This window comes from Thamnophis elegans, chromosome 11 (genome assembly GCF_009769535.1).
Source record: "Thamnophis elegans isolate rThaEle1 chromosome 11, rThaEle1.pri, whole genome shotgun sequence".
Taxonomy (NCBI): Eukaryota; Metazoa; Chordata; class Lepidosauria; order Squamata; family Colubridae; genus Thamnophis; species Thamnophis elegans.
In genome coordinates, this window is record NC_045551.1 from 61,931,012 (window position 1) to 61,954,857 (window position 23,846).

The following is a 23,846-nucleotide window of genomic DNA, read 5'->3' on the forward strand; positions in this document are numbered from 1 at the left end:
AGACACAGACAGAGAGAGAAGCAGAGAGAGAACCACACACAGAGAGAAGCAGAGACAGAAAAACAGAGAGTGAGAGACACACACACAGATAAACAGAGAGAAAAAGGGAGGGACAGAGGTAGAGAGGTAGAGAGGTAGAGAGTGGGAGATGGAGAGGGAAAGGGAGATATATATATATATATATATATATATATATATATATATATATATATATATATATATATATATTATATATATATATATATATATATATATATATATATATGTTATATTTATGCTGATAAATAAATAAAGGGAGACTAGTATAGATCTATTTCAAGCTATTTAGCTCTCATCAGCTAGCCATACCCAAGTTTTTGGGGCTAGCTGATGAGAGCTAAATAGCTTGAAATAGATCTATACTAGTCTCCCTTTATTTATTTATCAGCATAAATATAACAAATGTAACAAAAAGGCAACAGTAAAAAATATTGGGTTTCTGTCTGGATGGTCTCTTGTGACGAGCCTAATGACAGAGAGTGGAAGTGTGACCTTCCTCCCATACTTGGGCATACCAGGGGTTGTGACTTTAAAGTATATATATATATATATATATATATATATATATATATATATATATATATATATATATATATATATATATATATATATATATATATATATATATATATATATATATATATGCAAGAGTTCTGGATTCATGCAGAAGTAAATGAGAAGAAAACAATTTTCGCAGGAGGATCATATTAAGTTCATAAAAGTTATAGATTTTATGTTGTGTCTCTCCTGCAGATGAAAATGGATTTAACTGATATTCTGTATCTTTAAACAGTCCTGGGAGATGTACAATTAATGAGGCAGGCTAGGATTTTATGTGGCAAGTTTGTGATTTTAAAAAAAGGATCTGGCGTGTGTGTGTGAGAGAGTATATCTTCAGTTTTTAAAATAAAAGATGGACTCCAGTTAACTTCATGAAGTCCAGAGGAACTTCTCATCCAGGTACTAATCAGATCTGATCCAAATCAGTATTTTAAGATGACAGCAGCTTAAATTTGGAAACTGGGAGGCAAATAGGCATAGTAATATGTAGAGGGGAGCCTTTGGGTGACAATGGGGGCGAGCAAGTACAAAGGTATGATTGCATAACTGTTGCATCTGAAGAACGTCACTTTGGTTTTTGCTTGAAGACTTCATTCTGGCATTATTATGTTAGCAGTAGCCCCTACAGAGAGATTAGATAGATAGATAGATAGATAGATAGATAGATAGATAGATAGATAGATAGATAGATAGATAGATAAATAGATGATGGATGGATGGATGGATGGATGGGTAGCTACATGATAGGTAGATAGAAAGATAGATAGTTCGATAAATAGATAGATAGATGGATGAATGGATGGACGGATGGACAGATGGACAGACAGACAGATAGACAGACAGACAGACAGACAGACAGACAGACAGAAAGATAGATAGATAGATAGATAGATAGATAGATAGAAAAATAGATAGATGGTAGATAGATGATAGACAGACAGATAGACAGACAGAGAGACAGAGAGACAGAGAGACAGACAGAAAGACAGACAGACAGACAGAAATGCAAATGTGTGTTGGAAACAGACATAGCACGGAATCAAACTGTGCTATTTCTATTTCCCGGGGAAATATGATTTTCTGTTATCATTTAGAAGGGTGTTAAACTCAGTTGAAGGAAACCTTATTTGCCCCTTTACCAGCTAAGTACATTTTCCAACTAAATAAAGCCCCTTCTGCATACCAAAAACATGCTCTACAACTCTTCCTGGGAAGCACAGTTTGGAATGATTCTTGGTCAGTACCATGGTGGAGAATGAGACCCAGAGAAATAAAGGAAGTTCCCTGATTAAAACATGAGCGGAAGAAGCAGCACATCTGATGCAAGAGAGCAGATTTCTGCTTTTTCCACATCTATTGGAAGCGGGAGCTTAGTGTGTACTCCAGAGACAAAGAAGCTACTAAGACATACAAGCTGTGAGGATACAGCAATTCTCAGCATGTAGAAGCTACATCCAGACTACCGAGTCTGGGTTTTTTTTTCCTTTCAGCTTTGTGCAAATAAGCCCCCAGTGGTGCTTCAACAGAAGTCTTAGCTTCTTCTTTATTACCTCCCTGCAAAAAGGGAAGGGGGAAAAAAAGAATTCGTTGCGACAACCACAGCTGGATGCTTTAAAAATAACATCGGACAATGTCGAGTTCTCGCTATCGCTCACATGAATTTTTTTGCATCCCACTGGATGTGACCAAGTTGCTCAGGCAAATCCAGGCATTGCTTACTAGGAATGAGATCCAGATATCAAGGATCCCTCTGGGAAGCAGAACAGGAGGACCAAGATAGAACAAACCAACAAGTAAACAAAAACTATCCCAGGAATTACCACCTTCCGGTTGTAAAGCTCACAACAAACTGTGAGACATCTGTGGTTAGAAGTTATGTTCTTGCACCCCCGTAGGAAGCCTCCATGTAATGATGCTGTAGGGGAAAACTGATGAAAATAAAGAGGCTGGGGCTAAAAAATCAAGCCTTTGGCTTCAAATCAGCTTTTCATCTCCATACTAGCTGGATACCCATGCTTCATGATAAACCATGTGATTGGCCTATGCAGGAGAAATTCATTGACAAATCCATTGACTCAGTGGTGGTTGATGATTGAAACAGATAAGAGAATATTGCCTTGAGTCTGGAAGCAGTTCCATAGGTGGAAGATGTAGACATTTTGGTGAGGTATTGAGGTTTAGTACTGTAAGGAGCCCCAGACCGCTCCTGCGTGAATGAGCGGAATGTCTGCCAGTTTGAACTGAGGCAACAGAATGTGAGGCAACTGGCAGTTGGGACAGAGTTCTTTTCAGGTGGGCAGAGGGGGTAGGATGTCTAACTCCTTAGCATCATAACATGTTAATATAGACAACTGGCAGTTGGGACAGAGTTCTTTTCAGGTGGGGAGGGGGAGTACAACTCCTTAGCATCAGAGCATGTTAATTGCTGAATAAGAAATACTAATGATCTAATGGTCATTCCGAAAAATCCTTTCTTAGCGAGCACCTAGAAGCCAAGAGGAACATACGTGACAAATTTCAGGCTTATAAGGTTTAAGATTCTCAAGATTCCATAATGAGTGTGTGCGTGCGTGCATATGTGTGTGTGTGTGTACCAGGAGTTCAATTTTGACCAGCTTTCCATCCTTTTGAGATCAATAGGTTTGTGTTTGACCTCAGGATTGTGTGGCTGAGATGGGCGTGGCCAGCTTGATGTCACTCATTTTCAGCCAGGGCAGCCTCCTGCAGCCCTCTGCCACTGAAAATAGCTCAGAGGACTGGCGTGCAATCTCTGTTTTTGCTGGCAGAGGGATGCAGGAGGCTGTCATGGCCGAAAATGGAGCATGGCAGACCCACACACAGCCCTCCTGTGCTCTGTTTTCACTGGCAGAGGCATCATGGACTGGTCCTTTGCTGTTTCCAGGGTAGTCCCACGGGTCAGATCTAAGCACCCCGTAGGCCAGATCCAGCCTGTGAGCCTTGAGTTTGACACCCTTGTCTTAGCGGAATGACAAAATATGAACCTAACCAATAAATAAGCAAACATAAGCTATAGCTCATACGTGTAACATTGGAAATGCTCCTGTAGGGATTCAGCTTTCACCGCAAGTCGTGACTTCCAAATATCCCTTCTGCTTGGATCCTAATTTCTCAGTTCTATCATCTAAGATGTATCACCTTGGGATCCTCACCTCATTTCTTGGCTGAAAACCTACATAATTATGTTCCTGGTCTTGTCCTCATTTATATTTCATAGGGCGCTTTCTGTAAAGGTGCCCTTGGTAAATATACACCCTCACTCTACATATGCAGCAAAGTGTCTCCCTTTAGAATGTTTGGAACTTGCCTGCTATGTAGACAGAACTCAATGGATATATATAGCCAATATATATATTTAATGTCTAGATAAGTAAATACGTGCATTTAGCATGATTATCAAAACTGACATTGAAGCCTTGGTGGCAGTTTCTGAGATATTTCATACAGCTCAGTGCAACTAAAAATATAACCATCTGATCACTGGTTTGCAACTTTCCCTCTTTCTTTAAAAGTTCTATTTGCTACATGAATATCTATCTATCTATCTATCTATCTATCTATCTATCTATCTATCTATCTATCTATCTATCTATCTATCTCTAGTTATCCTGCTATCCAGCTTTCTAGCTAGCTAGCTATCATCTCTATCATCCATAGATAGATAGATAAGACAGACAGACAAATGATAGACAGATGGTACATGAATGGATATCTATCTATCTATCTATCTATCTATCTATCTATCTATCTATCTATCTATCTATCTATCTATCTATCTATCTATCTATCTATCTATCTATCTATCTATCATCTATCTATCTATCTATCTATCATCTATCTATCATCTATCTATCTATCTATCTATCTATCATCTATCTATCTATCTATCTATCTATCTATCTATCTATCTATCTATCTATCTATCTATCTATCATCTATCTATCTATCTATCTATCTATCTATCTCTATCTATCTATCTATCTATCATCTATCTATCTATCTATCTATCTATCTATCATCTATCTATCATCTATCTATCTATCTATCTATCTATCTATCTATCTATCTATCTATCTCTATCTAGTTATCCTGCTATCCAGCTTTCTAGCTAGCTAGCTATCATCTCTATCATCCATCATCCATATTTCTTTCTTTCTTTCTTTCTTTCTTTCTTTCTTTCTTTCTTTCTTTCTTTCTTTCTTTCTTTCTTTCTTTTTTTCTTTCTTTCTTTCTCTCTCTCTCTCTCTCTCTCTCTCTCTCTCTCTCTCTCTCTCTCTCTCTCTCCTTATTCCTACGTAGAAAATGCTGCTAAACATCATGTACGGGTGGAAAAGGTACCAAATAATTTGTCAGAGTTGTAATCACTTGAATAGTTTGCTCCATAAAACTAGAATTCAAATAAATTCAGAGGTTTTATTTATTTTTTGTTCTCTTTCTACATTGTGACAATTATATGCATCCTGGCATTATTGACCAGCATGGGAAATGATTAGGAAGCCTTGCATGTGAAGGTAGATAATACCTAGATCTGTGATGGTGAACCTATGGCACACATGCGAAAGGTAGCATGCAGAGCCCTCTCTGTGGGAGAGGTGACTTGTTCCCAGTTCGGCAGAAGCATTGTGAGTGCACAAACAAACGTGTAGTAAAAAAAAAAAAAATGGAAGCCCACCAGTGCTCTATGAACATGTGCACCAGCTGTTCTTCTGGTTTTTGGCACGCTGGTCAGCTGGTCTTCATGGGCACTTGAGCACCAAAAAATGGCCTGAAAAATGTCCCCCAAATAGCCTGAAAAATGCCCCCCCAAACAGCCAAAAAACAGGCATGCATGTGCCAGCCAGCTGGTCTTTGTAGGCACAAGAAAATGGCCTAAAAATGGTCCCAAAACCAGCCAAAAATATCTCAGGGGCTGCCACAAAGAAGAGGGAATCAAACTATTTTCCAAAGCCCTTGAGGGTAGAACAAGAGGCAATGGGTAAAAACTAATCAAGGAGAAAAACAACTTAGAACTTAGGAGAAATTTCCTGACAGTGAGAACAATTAAGCAGTGGAACAACCTGCCTCCAGAAGTTGTAAATGCTCCAACACTGGAAGTTTTTTAAGAAGAGAGTGGACAACCATTTGTCTGAAGTGGTGTCAGGTTTTCTTCCTAGGCAGGAGGTTGGACTAGAAGACCTCCAAGGTCCCTTCCAACTCTTATTCTATTCTTCCAGAAAACATAAGGAACCACACTGGGGCTGAGATCCATATATTATCTTCCCCGCCCCAGTATACTCCACGATAAGCGTTAAAACTTGGTTCCTAATAGATTTCAATTAAAAAAAAATAGACATTTCTTATTTCCTGATTCTTTTTTTATACCCAAGACTTGTTTCCTAATAAACATTTTTGGTTACAGATTTCCAAGTTATTGAAAGAACAATGTTGTGTGCCTGCTAATATGTATGTTGAATTTGGAGACTGTAATTAAACTTGCAAACCATCTGTGCACTTTTTTTTAAGTACAAGATTTGACTCTTTAAGTTTTGCCTCATAAAGGGCGGCATTTTTTTTGTGTGTGAAATCGTTAAACCAGAAGTCATCCAGCTAATTTTTTAGCAGAACTAAAAACACGAATCTGTCTTTTTAGCACTGACCTCCATGTTGCTTTGATGTTGCAGGCTTGCGCTGTGGTTTGACCTACCTGATACCTGTTAAGAGCAGCTAAAAATCTGATTTAATTCAATTTGCTTCTGCTGTTATAGTTAATCCCAAATTGGCTCCAACTGCATCGTTTATAAGCAGCAACCTGAATAACAGGAAGAGAGCTTCCTTTAATTTTCTCCGCTGTCCTCACCACTCTCTACGTGGGCGGTGTGCATGGTGACTTTTGAAGTATCTATAGAAATCATTCATTGGGTAAGAAAATTAGGCAAAGCAATGGAGAAAGTGAGCAATCCTAATAGGCACAAATGATTCTGAAAGTAATTGTTTTGCTGTAGTTTTTTTTTATAATTTGCACAAATGCTGTTGATAATACATTCCCATCAATTTAATAAAATAAACTAAGGATCTAAATCAACTCATTGCTGTCTTGAGAAAATTAATTTGGACCATATCCAAATATAACGTGGTGGAGGAGTTATAGAAATTATTTCAACCTATATCCAAAATATCAATGAATAAACATAACCTATCCAATAATATAAATGAATTGGATAAGTTATGTTTATTCATTGATATTTTGGATATAGTTTGAAATAATGAGAGTGAGAGGAATGAATTATACTTGATGGATTCTTCAGTTCATTAGCCAACTGAAATAGAACATGATGAGAAATGACTCATGACAAATGAAGATTCTTTGTCCCAAAGGTGTTGTTTTCAAGAAAGAAGTGGACCTGTCCTGGCCACTTTTTACAGAGGCACGATTGAGGGCATTTTAACAAACTACATCACTGTTTGGTTTGGTGGTGGCAGTGCCTCAGACAGAAAGCCCACGCAGAGAGTGGTGAGGACAGCGGAGAAAATTAAAGGAAGCTCTCTTCCTGTTATTCAGGTTGCTGCTTATAAGCACTATGTGCTTAGAGCTTGAAGCATTGTTAGAGACCCCACATACCCACTATATGGTCTGTTTCTGTTGCTCCCCTTTGGGAAGAGGTTTTGAAGTATTTCTAGAAGGACTACAAAATTCTGTAACAGCTTTATTCCCTATTGTATGCCATCCATCTAGCAAACTCTGAAGATTCATTTTTTCTCCATGTAGATGTATACATCTGAAGTAGACTGTATTATTTGTCTCTGTTGTATAATGTATGTGGGTATATGCATATTTTTGTATTTGTTTATGTATTCTGTGATGGTTATGTAGTATATACTGGAGGTGAAGAGCTGTATGCAACAAAATTTCATTTTAATGCATGCCTATTAGTGTACATTCACAGTGACAATGAAGTTATTATTCTATTTCTATTCTATTCTATTCTATGCCATGCCATGCCACGCCACGCCACTCCACTCCACTCCACTCCACTCCATTCCATTCCATTCCATTCCATTCCATTCCATTCTATTCTATTCTTCCTCAAAAATGTTTCACTACTCATCCAAGGAGCTTCTTCAGTTTATGAATGAAGAGGTTTCTTCTATAAGAAGCGAAAAATCTTCAAGGAAAAACAAAGAAAGACCAAAGTTACCTCTTGAAAAAAAAAACACCTTTGGTGAGAACTAGCCTTCACCTCTTCCCAAAGCATGCCATCATTCTCTGAAATTTGGGGGTGGGGGGTGCAAAGGATCATCTTACACCTCTCACGTTGACAGACAACCATTTTGGCAGTTTTAGTCTAGTGGCTGACATCCCTATTATTTTATTTCTGGAGGATCCTTTTGGTTAGCTGTCTTCCACTCTTCGTGTTCTAAAACTAGGATCTAGCATCACCAAGACTGTGCCTGTTTTAGGATGTGGGGGGAGGCAGGGGGAGAGAAGCCTTTGATGTTGATCAAGAAATGATGGTTGCTGAAGCCTCTGGGGCGTAATTCACAGCTTCCTCCATATGCCTTTCATCAGGCAGAACTATGCCCTTAAAGCTTTTCCCCCTGTGGGACATGTCAGCCTTTGGTTCTCCATCTTGTGCTGCTGGAGACCTGATTTACACTCTTCTTCTTGCAAGTGACAAAGAGTGTGAGGGCTGTAAATCCTAGTGCTTGTTATGACCATTTTTTAATCATCTGTTTTCCTTGGAAGCATGAAAACAGAAGCCCCAGAGACTGATATACATGTCACCAGGAAATCTCTCCAAGCATCAACTCCCCCCGCCCCCAACACACACACACACAAGAGGTTTCGGTGCATTGTGAAGAAGAAAAGGACCTCCTTTTATTTATTTATTTGTTTTCAACAAATGTGCCTCTAATCCTTTCTTTTTTCCATTGGAGAATGCAGTGAGCACAAGGCTTCCATCGCTGTGAATTAAACAAGCATTGTCTGCAGCTTGGGGAGGAAATTAATTGCTCCGAGGGAATTCTTCTCTTCGGCTGCTTCTCCTCACGTGAGGCAAAGTGACATTGGTGATATGTACAAAAGGGGGCTTGCCTGTTATCTGTGATTTATAACCTTTCTCCCTGGCACCCAGTCAGCTGCCAGTTAGCACAAAGCCAGGCGCGGGTGACATTCGAAGGACCTGTATGAATGCAGCCAGCCAATCAATGCCGCCCGCCCCTTTTCACAAGGACATTACACCAGGCTGTCAACAGAAAATGACTACGGGAACACAAAAGCCAAAATGATGTCAGCTTAATCAGAGAAGAGACCGAATGCCTCCCAAGGTAAACAGTGCTGATAGAACTAGGAAAAGGTGGCCTTGGCAGATCTGGCGTTATGGGGAGAGTCCCAATGAAATCAGGACTGAAATGCAGCGGTATGACACATGGGCTGGGGAAAAAAAACCTGTTTCCTTTCAATTAAAATTGATGACTGATCTTGGCATGAAGGAAGTCTGGAATAGATAAGAGGGAGAGTGCTGGAGATAGTTTCCCAGGGGTCAAAGTGTTTCTTATTAAAGGGAAATGGGAGGGTGGACAGGCAGCAACTGAGCTGGAAAATGATATGATTGCCCTGCTAAGATGTTACAGCTGAGGCTAAGTGTCTAGAATAGTGCAGATTGGAAACTGGGGTGTGGGGGAGTCATTCTCATCAAGGATCCCTATTAATGGGGAGATAAAACTTTATTCCAAGGAAAAATAAAGTGTCTATTCAGTTGTGTCCAACACCTGTGACAGCATTAATGTAATTTTCTGGGAGGAGGAGGAGGAGGAGGAGGAGGAGGAGGAGGAGGAGGAGGAGGAGGAGGAGGAGGAGAATTTTTCCAGGATGCTTTTCAACATCTTAGTTTAGTCAACAGTTCTGGAACTCCTAGCTCCCACCCAAATATCTTCAAAACTAATCTTACATACCTCCTGGGTTCAGTCCATGTTTGCTGTATGCTACTGAGGCACATCTGAATGGGAGAAGCACAGTTCATCAAAGACTACTGAATATGTTATGCAATACAATAGCAGAGTTCGAAGGGACCTTAGAGGTCTTCTAGTCCAACCCCCTGCCTAGGCAGGAAACCCTATACCATTTCAGACCAATGGCTATCCGACATCTTCTTAAAGACTTCCAGTGTTGGGGCATTCACAACTTCTGGAGGCAAGCTGTTCCACTGATTAATTGTTCTAACTGTCAGGAAATTTCTCCTTAGTTCTAAGTTGCTTCTCTCCTTGATTAGTTTCCACCGATTGCTTCTTGTTCTACACTCAAGTGCCTTGGAGAATAGTTTGACTCCCTCTTCTTTGTGGCAACCCCTGAGATATTGGGACACTGCTATCATGTTTCCCCTAGTCCTTCTTTTCATTAAACTAGACTAAACTACACTAGGACAGGTAGAGGAAAAAGTTCCTGCAACTGTGTTACCCTTGGCAGGGGTCGTTTTTATGAAAATTGTGTTGTGTTGCCGCAGACAGTGGCATCAGGTGGCCAAAGGTTCTTCTTACGGCATGTCAAATACCTCCTTATACCTTGTTTTGGAATTAGTAGCCAAGCAATTCAGTCTAAAAATGTGCATTTGGGAGAAAACGTAACATTATCACAGACTGGTCAATATTTAAAAAAATGTTTTGGCATGCAAGCTTGTATTTCCTAGTCTGCAAGACATTTATGTAACCAGAAACAAATAATGGAGATATGTGATATAGAATGCATTTGGGACTCACTCACACCATACATCAAAACTTCCAGGCACAGTCAGCTATACACCATAACACTGATTACTTCCTGAAAAAGGTGTTTTTTTCAGATAATGAAAAACAGCACATTCATTATCAGCCGACATTTTTAATAGTGCAGATGATTGAAGTTCAATTTTCTGACTTTGTTTTTCAAATTCAAAGAGGGGTGTCAACTTATTTTCCAGAACACCAAAAGGCAAGACAAGAAACAATGGGTGGAAACTAATCAAGGAGAGAAGTAACCTGGACTTAAGGAGAAATTCCCTAACAACGAGAACAATTAACTAGTGCAGGGCTCAGCAATTTGCTGAGGTGGCGCAGTGGTTAAATGCAGCACTGCAGGCTACTTCAGCTGACTGCAGTTCTGCAGTTCGGCTGTTCAAATCTCACCGGCTCAAGGTTGACTCAGCCTTCCATCCTTCCAAGGTGGGTAAAATGAGGACCCGGATTGTTGTTGGGGGCAATATGCTGACTCTGTAAACCGCTTAGAGAGGGCTGAAAGCCCTATGAAGCGGTATATAAGTCTAACTGCTATTGCTATTTGCGGCTCTGGAGCCACATGTGGCTCTTTCATTTTTCTGCTGCAGCTCCCTGTTGCTGGTTGGCTCCACAATTGATAGAGCTTCCGGTTAGGACAAGTAGAGGAAAAAAGATGCCGTGCTGGGAAGAGACTCTATGGTGGAGGAACGGGACTTCCGGTAGGCTCCAGAATTGAATGGGGAGCTTCCAGTTGGGACTTTTGTGGCTCTTTGAGGGTTTAAGTTTGCTGATCTCTGAATTAGTGGAATGGTTTGCCATCAGAAGTTGTGGGTGCTGCATTCTTGAAATGGAATAGAGTCTCCTATTTTTGCAGAGTGGGTGGATTGGAAGACTTCCAAGGTCCCTTCCATCTATGTTATTCTGTTATTCTTGTTGGGATAGGAAATTTCTAAATCTCAACAGAGAATACCAATTCTTTCAACTCACTAGAGTCCAAGCTGTGAAAAAACTCCCACCTCTATCTACAGTATTAATTTCCAAAACTAAAGAAGAAGTCTACAAGTTCATTGGGGAGTTATTAATAGTTAGCAATTATTCTGAACAAAAACTGGGGTTTTTTTTTTTAAGAGATAATGTTTATTTTTGTCCACATGATTTTCTAGCAAAGTAAAAAATTACGTGCATATTTGTTTCAGAAGTTCTTAGAGGAGCTCAAATTGCATTGTAGCAATGGACAATCCTTCCTTTGTGGGTTTTTTTTTAAAAAAAATTCACAACATTCATTATAGCTGTTATCTAATGCCGTATTCTAATCTCCAGAGGGGTAGTAGCACGATATCCTGAAATTTGAATATAAGCAGCAATGTCATAATAACATCTGTTTGTTAGCAGAAGATGTGACCAGAGAATCATCATCATCAAAAAAAAAAAAAAAAAAGATTTATCCACATAAAGATTCACATGCAAAGTAATGCACTTACTCTTACTAAAAATGTTTTGGGTTCATTTCTGAAGTGCTTTTTAAAATCTCAGAGGGGTAGAATTGTGAGTCAGGCCACTTGAATGACATGGCAATGTAAGCAGAAGGATGGTAATACTGTATTGAGGCTCACTCTTTGCTCAATTAAGCAAAACACATTTTGAAGAGGTTGGGTAGATTAAGCGAAAGTACAGATACATGATAAAGATAGAGATAGATGTAGATGATAGAGGAAGAGGGAGAGGGGGGAGAGGAAGGGAGAGAGATGGAGATGGAGTTGCATTTCCCTTCCTCAGTCAAAATAAGTTTAATCTGTAGCACTCTGTCATTAATTCCATCAGCCGTGTAGGGAGATAGATAGATAGATAGATAGATAGATAGATAGATAGATAGATAGATAGATAGATAGATAGATAGATAGATAGATGATAGATAGATGGTAGATAGACAGACAGACAGACAGGCATAGTGAATAACTAGGTAGGTAGATAGATAGATAGATAGATAGATAGATAGATGGATGGATGGATGGATGGATGGATGGATGGATGGATGGATGGATGGATGGATGGATGGAAGGAAGGATGGATGGATGGATGGATAGATACGACAGACAGACAGACAGACAGACAGACAAATGATAGACAGATGGTACATAGATGGATGGATAGATAGCTAGATAGATAGCTAGATAGCGAGATAGATAGATAGATAGATAGATAGATAGATAGATAGATAGATAGATAGATAAATCCATCCATCCATCCATCCATCCATCCATCCATCCATCCATCCATCCATCCATCCATCCATCCATCCATCCATCCATCCATCTATCTATCTATCTATCTATCTATCTATCTATCTATCTATCTATCTATCTATCTACTATTTTGGAAGAAATATCACACATATATTTATTTTTTACATTGGAACTTCCTGTTCCTTCTAATAGCAGTTTCAAATCAGTACAATTCTCACGTTATTTCCTCTTCTAATATATTTCATTTGAGTTTCACCATTTTTAACCCTCTTATTTTACTCATCTATCTGATATATTAGGTGATTACCTCTAATAAAATTAAACTCTCTTGAGTGTGTTTGTGTGTGTATACATACATACACACACACACACACACACATATATACACACACATATACACACCATATGTGATAATATGTTCCGTGTGTTAATTCACATTTCCAACATTTTGGTGAAATATTTGCTGAGATTTTTGCTAACCTTGCTGGTGCTAGGTGCCATCTGTAAAACACTTTGTACTCGTTTTCCTTGTATGAAACCGATAGTGTCATTTTTAAATTGGTCCCCTAAATTTTTTCCCATTTATCTAATTCAATATTGTAGCCAAAGTTCTGTGCCCATTTTACCATTTGTTCTTTCACAATTTCTTCTTTCATTTTATACTTCGGAAGAAATTTATATATTCTCTCTCTCATCTTTCTTTCTTTGCTTTGAATTATTTTGTCTAATTCATGTGGTTCCATTTGGATGTCGTATAATTTAGTATTGTTATTATCACACATATATTTCTTAATAGGTTTGCAATTATTTTAAAATTATAAATAATTATTATATTATTTAAATAGTGTAAGATTGGAGACTGATTTAGAATTATTAACCAGGAGGGTAACCAAAAATAAGTACCTTAAACTAACAGAAGAAAAACCAACTTCCTAAATTTACATTAATATTTAAATATATAATCATATTTAAAGTAAAATCTGTTTTTGAAGATGCAAATGGATGTGGTTCCTGGTAAAGATATTAATGTTCATTGCAATATTCTTGAATTATTAACTGTAGTGCAACCACTGTAAATTCTATTTCATATCATATTTAGGAATATAGATAAATATTGTAGTAGGACAACATTTTGTGGCATATTTTTATTATTAATATTAATGTCAGCTTTCATGTATTTGAGTATATTTGTGTACATCTATTCAAAAATTTTATACCCAAGCTTGTATAAAGTCAACAAACATTCATTTAGCAAAAAGTGTTCCTTGTAAAGCTCTGTATTATTGAAAGCATCCCAAATAAGTTTATTAGAGTCATATTGAGGGTTCCAAAAAGTATCAAAAAATGTCATCTTATGTGTAGAAACAGCCTGGAAGCTAGAACATGGTGTGTTTAATCTTTTGGGTAAAGTTAATTTTGCTTCCTATAGGTGGGACACTATTAATATTTAGGAATTGTTACCATGGCTTAAGGAACACAGTGACTCAGTGAGTAAGATGCTGAGCTTATCGATCAGAAAGGTCAACAGTTCAGCAGTTCGAATCCCAGGTGCCACATAACAGAGTGAGCTCCCATTATTTGTCCCAGCTTCTTCCAACCCAGCAGTTCGAAAGCATGTAAAAATGCAAGTAAAAAAATAGGGACCACCTTGGTGGAAAGGTAAGTGTTCCATGCACCTTCGGCATTTAGTGATGCTGGCCACATGACCACGGAGATGTCTTTGGACAGCGCTGGCTCTTTGGCTTTGAAACAGAGATGAGCACCACCCCCTAGAGTCAGGAATGACTAGGACATATGTGCAAGGGGAACCTTTACCTTAGCTACTATGTCTTAGAAAATCCCTACAGTAGATAAAATTGTTATGATAGCTTCTGTTGTCAAATTGGTCAATCCAAAGGTTCCTAACAGCTGAAAATTAGTTAACAGGCAACTTTTGAAAGATATTAGCAAGGAAAGTATGTGAACTTAGTGTCTTTTCAAAGTGCTGGTTGTAATTTGAACAAGGTGGCCAGTCCCTCATGTACTAGAGTTCAGAACTCTCTGGAACTCTCTGGAAAGCCATTACCTTTCAGTCTCCTCACAAGGAACAGATATCTGGAACATTTGTGGGTGATCTCAAATCTTCTCCTTGTCCAGAGAGGAATTGGTCTCCTTGATGGCTTTTATTCCAACAGAATCATCACTTGGCTTTCCACAAAGTTATGCTCCATCCATCATTTCTTCCTTTAGAAGTTTATTTGTATTGATTTGCTGCTGGTCAATTATTAGAATTCCTAATCCCTGCAGTGCTATGTTGAAATGTATATGGACATTGTATATCACGGCTCTCCAACCTTGCTATCTTGTCAAACTGGTGGAGGTGGCAACAGGATGCAAGGGGCAGAGGAGATGGCTTCTCATGCAGATGTGCTTGCACGAAGTTGCATTTGTGAATTTGTGATATATATTTGATAGAAAACAGTGAGTGCCTTCGTTTTTATTTTATTTCATATCTGACGGATAACTTTGCTCAGATGTGTTCCGCACAAATCAATCACTCAATCAAAAATCATATGGTGATCTACATAATGGGATTTAAGAAATAAAAAGTAATCTGGCACATTTGGAGGGGAAGCAATAAATTAACAATGTCTCATTAGAAGGAGAAATGTTGTGACTAGTGTTATAACGGCACTGTTGACTGGGATTTTAAAAAATATATATCAGCATATATTTTAGTCATTATATGTTTCCCTGCATATCCTCTGCAAGAAAATTAAAGTGTGTGTTCAACCAATGGTCAACCGAATATTAAATAACTAATGCATCTATGTGGATGCAACTGCAGGGAGATTAGGAAGTATTTGTGCATGGATGGATGATGGATGGATGATAGAGATAGATGATAGCTACAGCTAGCTAGAAAGCTAGAAAGGTGGATAGCTGGATAGGTGGATAACTAGATAGATAAGAGAGAGAGAGAGAGAGAGAGGGAGAGAGAGATAGATATGGATGATGGATGATGGATGATAGATGATAGAGATGATAGCTAGCTAGCTAGAAAGCTAGAAAGCTGGATAGCTGGATAACTAGATAGAGATAGATAGATAGATAGATAGATAGATAGATAGATAGATAGATAGGTAGGTAGGTAGGTAGGTAGGTAGGTAGGTAGGTAGGTAGGTAGGTAGATAGATAGATAGATAGATAGATAGATAGATAGATAGATAGATAGATAGATAGATAGATAATAGCTAGGTAGATAGATAGATAATAGCTAGGTAGATAGGTAGATAGTTAATAGATAGATGATGGGTGGATGATGGATGAGATAGATAGATAGATAGATAGATAGATAGATAGATAGATAGATAGATAGATAGATAGATAGATGGATGATAGCAAGGTGGATAGGTAGATAGATGGATGGATGACAGGTAATAGAGATAGATGGATAGTTAATAGATAGATAGATGATGGGTGGATGATGGATGACATAGATATATATAGATAGATAGATAGATAGATAGATAGATAGATAGATAGATAGATAGATAGATGGATGGATGGATGGATGGATGGATGGATGGATGGATGGATGGATGGATGGATGGATGGATGGATTGATTGAGATAGATAGAATGATTGATATAGATAGATAGATAGATAGATAGAGAGAGAGAGAGAGAGAGAGAGAGGGAGAGACAGAGGTGGAGGCAAAGAGAGATAGAGACAGAGACAGAGATACAGATTCAGACAGACAGACAAACAGACAGACAGACATACCAAGATTCCCACATGTATGGAAAAATAGCTCTCATGATATCATCCTGGCAGTACTTAGGTAGCCATTCTGCTGCTGGTTTTAGACACGGACCACACTGAAGGATCTCTGAGCTGCAGACATTTCCTTACCTAAACTAGGTAACACCATCAGCACTGATGACACGACATAGTTTGGGCAATGGAACATCTGCAACAAAACAAGCAAGCTCAGAGAGCACCAAGGACCCCTCATGTCACCCCTGGGCTCCAAATATTCTCCATTATTAGCACTGACAGTATTGCAGATGTGTTGTATTTTCATCCCTGCCTTCAGTGTGACATTTGGAAATGCAAATTAGCTTTCTTGCTTCGTTTTCATTTTAAAAATAGTAGTGGTCCTATTATGAACTTTCCCTTGTTATCTGCATTCTGAAAGTTAGGAAAGAAAGAAAGCAAACTCTGAGCAACCAACTTAGTTTCACCGGGTTGCTTACATGTTAACTAACATCATAGCTGTGAATTCATCTGAACTGGCAGCTGGAAGTAGTCTTCGATTTACAACAATTCATTTCGTGACCATTCAAAGTTACAACGGCATGGGAAAAAAAGTGACTTATGACTGTATTTCACACTTATGACCATTGCAGCATCCAGATGCTTAGCAACTGGTTCATATTTATGACAGTTGCCATGTCCTGGGGTCGTGGGTTCCCCTTCTGTGACCTTTTGACAAGTAAAGTCAATGGAGAAGCCAGGTTTGCTTAACACCCCCTGATACTAACTTTTTTAAAAAAATAAATGCAATGATTCACTTAACAACTGTGGCAAGAAAAGTGGTAAAGCGGAGCAATTAATCAGTGGAATAATTTCCCCCAGAAGTTGTGAATGTTCCAACATTGGTAGTTTTTAAGAAGATGTTGGACGACCACTTGTCTGAAGTGGTGTAGGGTTTCCTGCCTAGGCAGGGGTTTGGATTAGAAGACCTCCAAGATCCCTTCCAACTCTGTTATTCTATTCTATTCTATTCTATTCTATTCTATTCTGCTCTGCTCTGCTCTGCTCTGCTCTGCTCTGCTCTGCTCTGCTCTGCTCTGCTCTGCTCTGCTCTACTCTACTCTACTCTACTCTATTTGGTGTCCTCTTTATAGGAAAATATCGTCTTATTATTAAAAAAAACACTGTTGTGGCCCAATACATTCTGAAATGTAGTTCTTCATCTGAAACATCATTAGCAGGACTTTTTCTAAAATAGAATCAAAATGTAAAGAGATTAAGCAATAGTAAGTACAAATGTTGTCCCTCGTATCTGACTTTCTTGCCACCTTGTATGAGGACTATTACTCCACAAATCCCATCATACTCTGTCCAAAATGGTTACATCAATATGTCTGGTGTGACGGATATAGACTTTCTGGGCACAAATTCCAAATTCATGATATATTTGGTTTACATTTTGAGCAGGGTATGGATTTTAGAGGACGGTGACATCTAATGGCTAACACACCCTCAGAATATCATGGATAGCTTCACTTAAATGATTTAGCACATGGAGCAGCCTTTCAGGACATTTTTTTCATAATTTGACTTCATCTTAGAACAGTGGTTCTCAACCTGTGGGTTGAATGACCCTTTCACAGGGGTCGCCTAAGACCATTGGAAAACACATTTTTTTAAAAAAAATATGGAAAACATAAAATAATCTTATGGTTGGGGGTCACCACAACATGAGGAACTGTATTAAAGTGTCGTGGAATTAGGAAGGTTGAGAACCATTGTCTTAGAAGGTCTTAGAGCCATGGTATCACAGAAGCTACAATGCACTCACGGCTCACTCCAGGAGTTCAATTCTGAATGGCTCAAGGTTGATTCAATCTTCCATCTTTCCATCTGGTAAAATGAGGACCTAGATTGTTGTGGGGCAAATATGCTAACTCTGTAAATCACTTATACAGGGCTGTAGAGGACTGGGAAGCAGTAGATAAGTCTAAGTGCTATTGCTGTTGCCCTATCAATCATCCATTCACCTGTCCATCTGTCTGTTCATCCATGATGTGCAGTACAGTGGTGGGATTCAAATAATTCAACAACCGGTTCTCTGCCCTAATGATTTCTTCCAACAACCAGTTCACCAAACTGCTCAGAAAGTTAACAACTGGTTCTCCTGAAGTGGTGCAAACTGACTGAATCCGACCACTGGTGCAGTGGTTAAAATGCAGTATTGCAGGCTAACTCTGCCCACTGGCAGGAGTTTGATCCTGACTGGCTCCAGGTTGATTCAGCCTTTCATCCTTCCAAGGTCAATAAAATGGGGAGCCAGATTGTTGGGGGCAAATACTGCCGACTGTGTAAAACCACTTAGAGAGGGCTGTAGAGGACTGTGAAGTGGTATATAAGTCTAAGTGCTATTGCTTAAAAGGTCACAAGTCCCACAGACCTTCCAGGAAACCTGACGGCACTATAGAAGCTTCAATTAATGTGTTGACATGTTTCCTAGTTACAAGTTTTTTTTGTTTTTTTTTAAAAGCAGGATATATTTATACAACGGCATTTCTGATATGTGCTGGAATTCACCACGGTGATCAGACCTCATTGATTACAGCCATATGGTCTCTGCTAGAAAGATGAAAGGTCCTTGGAAATCTGATAGGCGCCTTTTCCAAGAGGACATTCATTAATGGGGCACATTGGTTCTTTTCTTATTTGGACACCTGTTCAACGGGTTCTTTCTCCGCAAGCTATTTTCAGCAAAAAGGTAATTTTCCAAAGGTACACAAAGAGCAGAGACTTCTTTGAGAAGCCCTTTCTATAGCGCCGATGCTGAAATCAGCTTTTGCCATCACATCCTCAGCAGGTGTTAAGCTGTTTCCCAGCACTAATTTAGTTTGACAGATTGCCATCAGCCATCATCTGCAACTAATCAATTTGTCCCCGGTAGATAAGGACAGCCATGGTCTTGTGCAGATTAAGCCGGGTGCGTTAATGACCTGTCATGCACAGTGACTTGTCCAGGAGCAAGAGAGGTACACACAGTGATGAAAATGAGATCAAGAGAAGGTGGTTTGTTATGGCAAATTGAATGCTAAAAACAAGCAGAGAGAAGCTTATTATATTTGTTGGGGTAAGACTAGGCTAACAAAACGAGTCTTGAAAATTGATATTGTTTCAATGGCAGCATTGTCCTCATTTTACATCAGCATACAGTATATAAGGCACAGTTCAGAAAATATTTCTTTTAACATTCAGTATTTTAAGAAATGTTCCTAGTGTCAGGGTTCCAAATAGCATCCAAAATTAAATCAGAGTCCAAGGCAAAGTATTGCTCAAAGTTCCAATTTATTAAGAGAGCCACATTGACACAACTGGAAAAACCCAAATCTGAAAGCTTCCAGGTTTTCCCCACCCAGCTGAAAGTTGCCTCCACACCCACAAGTCCATCATGTGGTCCAATCTCCCACTGCCATGCTAGCAGCTCCACCCATCCAATTCCGGTCAGGTGCAGAGACAAAGGAAGACCTTGGCTTTCTAGAAAGAATTTTGTTGTGACTACATAATATGTGACTCCTTACAATTCCCCCAAGTATGGTAGGTCAACCCCCTCCCCCCCACAAAAAAGATGGTTGCAGACCTGACACCTAGTTCTTGTAATACTAAGTATACATGTACAAACATGTTTATGTATGTAATAGCAATAGCAATAGCAGTTAGACTTATATACCGCTTCATAGGGCTTTCAGCCCTCTCTAAGCGGTTTACAGAGTCAGCATATCACCCCCACGTCCGGGTCCTCATTTCACCCACTTCGGAAGGATGGAAGGCTGAGTCAACCTTGAGCCGGTGAGATTTGAACCACCGAACTGCAGATAACAGTCAGCTGAAGTGGCCTGCAGTACTGCACCCTAACCACTGCGCCACCTCGGCTCTGTGTGAGTATGTGTAGAAAGAGAGAGACAGAGACAGTGACAGGTGGACAGACAGAAAGAAAGAGGAAGGAAGGGAGGGAGGAAGGAAGGAAACAGAAGTGGTATTCAGCAGGTTCTGACCAGTTCTGGAGAGCTGATAGCAGAAATTTGAGTAGTTCAGAGAACCGATAAATATTATCTCTGACTGGCCCTGCCCCCATCTATTATCTGCCTCCTGAGTCCCAGCTGATTTTGAGGAAATGGGGATTTTGCAGTAACCTTCCCCTGGAGTGAGGAGGGAATGGCGATTTTACAGTATCCTTCCCCTGCCAGGCCCCACAGAACCAGTAGTAAAAATGTTTGAATCCCACCACTTGAAGAAAAGGAAAAAAGAAGGGAAAAAGGAAGGAATTAGGAAGGAAGGAAGGAAGGAAGGAAGGAAGGAAGGAAAGAAAGAAAGAAAGAATTGTGAAATATTTATTTTATTTATTATTTCTATACTATCAATATAAGAGATTTCGTGGGGTTTCACCTTATCAAAATGTTGCATTTTATCTTATATAAGTGTTTTTTTTTTAATCAAATGCACACTGAACAGTTTCATTATATTTTCTGTAAACTCAGATTGTATAACTTGACCTTATATAAACATGAAAGTCCAAAGGAAACATATTGCTTTTAAACCTGAGAGGCCCCATGTACATTATTTATAAAGTCTGAGCAGGCAGAAATGTATTTATTTGGCACCCAGAATATCACAGAAACAGTACTAAGGATTAAAAAACCCAAAAACAAATAGATGTAGTCATCAAGGAGGCTATGTTGACTTGAGGGGGAAAAAGAATTTGAGGTACAGATGTTTTGCAAGCCAACCAATATCTCACCTTTTTATTCAAGTGATTTTAACCAGAACCAATTCCCTTACGTTACTAATGTTGATTAAATTCTTCAAAGTGTAAGGGATTTCTGTCTGTTTATGACAGTGGTGTCAAACTCAAGGCCTGTGGGCTGGATGAGGCCCACAATGTGGTCAGATCCAACCCACAGGGCTCTCCTGGTCTTCACAATATGAAGATGAAAGATCTAGCCAGCCTGGCTTCAGTCCGATTTACCCAATGCTAAGAAGAAACATGCCAGCAGTGTGGGGAGTGGCATCAAACTAGCCACACCCACCCAGTTGGCCACACCCATCCAGGCCCCTGAGGCCAACCACAGCTGTGATGCAATCCTGAATGAAATTGAGTTTGACACCCCTGGTTTATGATTACTGAATATATGTAAGTATAATATGTATTTATCAATTTATTAAATTTATATGCCGCCCATCTCACTCTGCAAAGCAATTCTCATTGGCTCAACAATGAAGAGTGGTAGAGAACATCTTGGCTTGCTAACTACCTTCTAAATAGGAGATCCTGACCTGCTTAGAAGAACATGATATTGGTTGAGTTACTGACTCCGTATTCCTCAAAATGTCAAAAATGACCTCTTCTTACAGTTTTTGAAAAATGTAACAAGTAGCACTAATGCATATAATCTGCACCATATCTGTTTTATTTTTTTTTAAAAAAAAATCATTGTCTGGCAGGCTTAACTGACTGAAATATAAGGAACAGTAAAGAATATTTTCTACAGGCCCATCTGGAGAAATCCATGGCATATAGATGAACACAACTTGGAATAGATAGATAGATAGATAGATAGATAGATAGATAGATAGATAGATAGATAGATAGATAGATAGATCGATCGACAGACAGACAGACAGACAGACAGACAGACAGACAGACAGACAGACATCTAAATCTAAATCTAAATCTAAATCTAAATCTAAATCTAAATCTCAATCTCAATCTCAATCTCAATCTCAATCTCAATCTCAATCTCAATCTCAATCTAAATCTATCTATCTATCTATCTATCTATCTATCTATCTATCTATCTATCTATCTATCTATCTATCTACCTACCTACCTACCTACCTACCTACCTATCTACCTATCTACCTACCCACCCACCCACCCACCCACCCACCCATCTATCTATCTATCTATCTATCTATCTATCTATCTATCTATCTATCTATCTATCTACCTACCTACCTACCTACCTATCTACCTACCCACCCACCCACCCACCCACCTATCTATCTATCTATCTATCTATCTATCTATCTATCTATCTATCTATCTATCTAACTAACTAACTATCTGAAGGCAAATTGCAAAGAACACAAATTAACACGTGAAAAAGATGTATGCCTGAAAAACTAGGAAAAAAGCTAGAGGGAAAAAAAAGGATAATGAATAAAAATACAAGTGATCCTCTCTGGGAAGTATGGAGTTGAAGAATGCATCTCCAGAAAGTAAATTTTGGGTAACAAGAGCTAAAATGCACGAGTGTACAAATCTATAGTTTAAGCAAAGGTTTACCCATATACCCAGGTGGAAAAAGAATGAATTGGGAAGCCCAATTGATCTGATTGTGGCTGAAGGAAGATGACAAACATTAGAGAAGGATGCAAGGCAGAGATAGTATTCAGCAGATTCTGATCCGTTCTGGAGAACCGGTAGTGGAAATTTTTAATAGTTCGGAGAACCAGTAAATACCACCCCTGGATGGCTCTGCCCCCATCTATTCTCTGCCTCCTGAGTCCCAGCTGATCAAGAGGAAATGGGGATTTTGCAGTAACCTTAGCCTGGAGTGGGGATTTTGCAGTATCCTTCCCCTGCCATGCCTACCAAGCTATGCAACGCCCACCAAGCCCTTGGAACTGGTAGTGAAACTTTTTGAATCCCACACCGATACAAGGGTAACCAATGGTTCTGAACAATAAAGCTAAGGCAAAACTATTCCCTCTACATGAGCAGAGGTGGCGTAGTGGTTAGGGTGCAGTACTTCAGGCCACTTCAGCTGACTGTTATCTGCAGTTCAGCCGTTCTAATCTCACCGGCTCAAGGTTGACTCAGCCTTCCATCCTTCCGAGGTGGGTGAAATGAGGACCCAGACCGTGGGGGCGATATGCTGACTCTGTAAACCGCTTAGAGAGGGCTGAAAGCCCTATGAAGCGGTATATAAGTCTAACTGCTATTGCTATTGCTAGTCTCCAAGCATTTGGCCAAAGAAGTCAACTTCACATACATTCCAGTCTCTAATAAATGTTTGTGTAGGGGGTGTTTTCCCCCCCCGATAAATCCATGAAACTTTTATCTAAGTAAAACTTGTTGCTTGCAGGTGGTCATTATTTATGTAACAAGTCGTGGCAATTGACCATATTAAACTAAATTGCTTTGTAAAAATAATGTCATTAGCAAATCTCTAATTTGCAAAAATTTGAAGGATTACTTCTCCTTCTCCTCCTCCTCCTCCTCCCCACCTTTTTCTTATAACCTTTGCAATTTTTATAACCTAAATTTAGTGAGAATTTTTCTATTTGCTGAGATGATCTCCAGATTCCATCAGAAAACAATGTAAGAAAATAGCTTACAGAGGCACTCCCATTACATGAGAGACACATATGTGCCACTACTAATCAGAATAAATTGGCAACAGATAGAAACTCTTGAAAAGTTTTTTTTTCTTTTTCTCACCTTCAGAGTCACAACAGCACCAAATT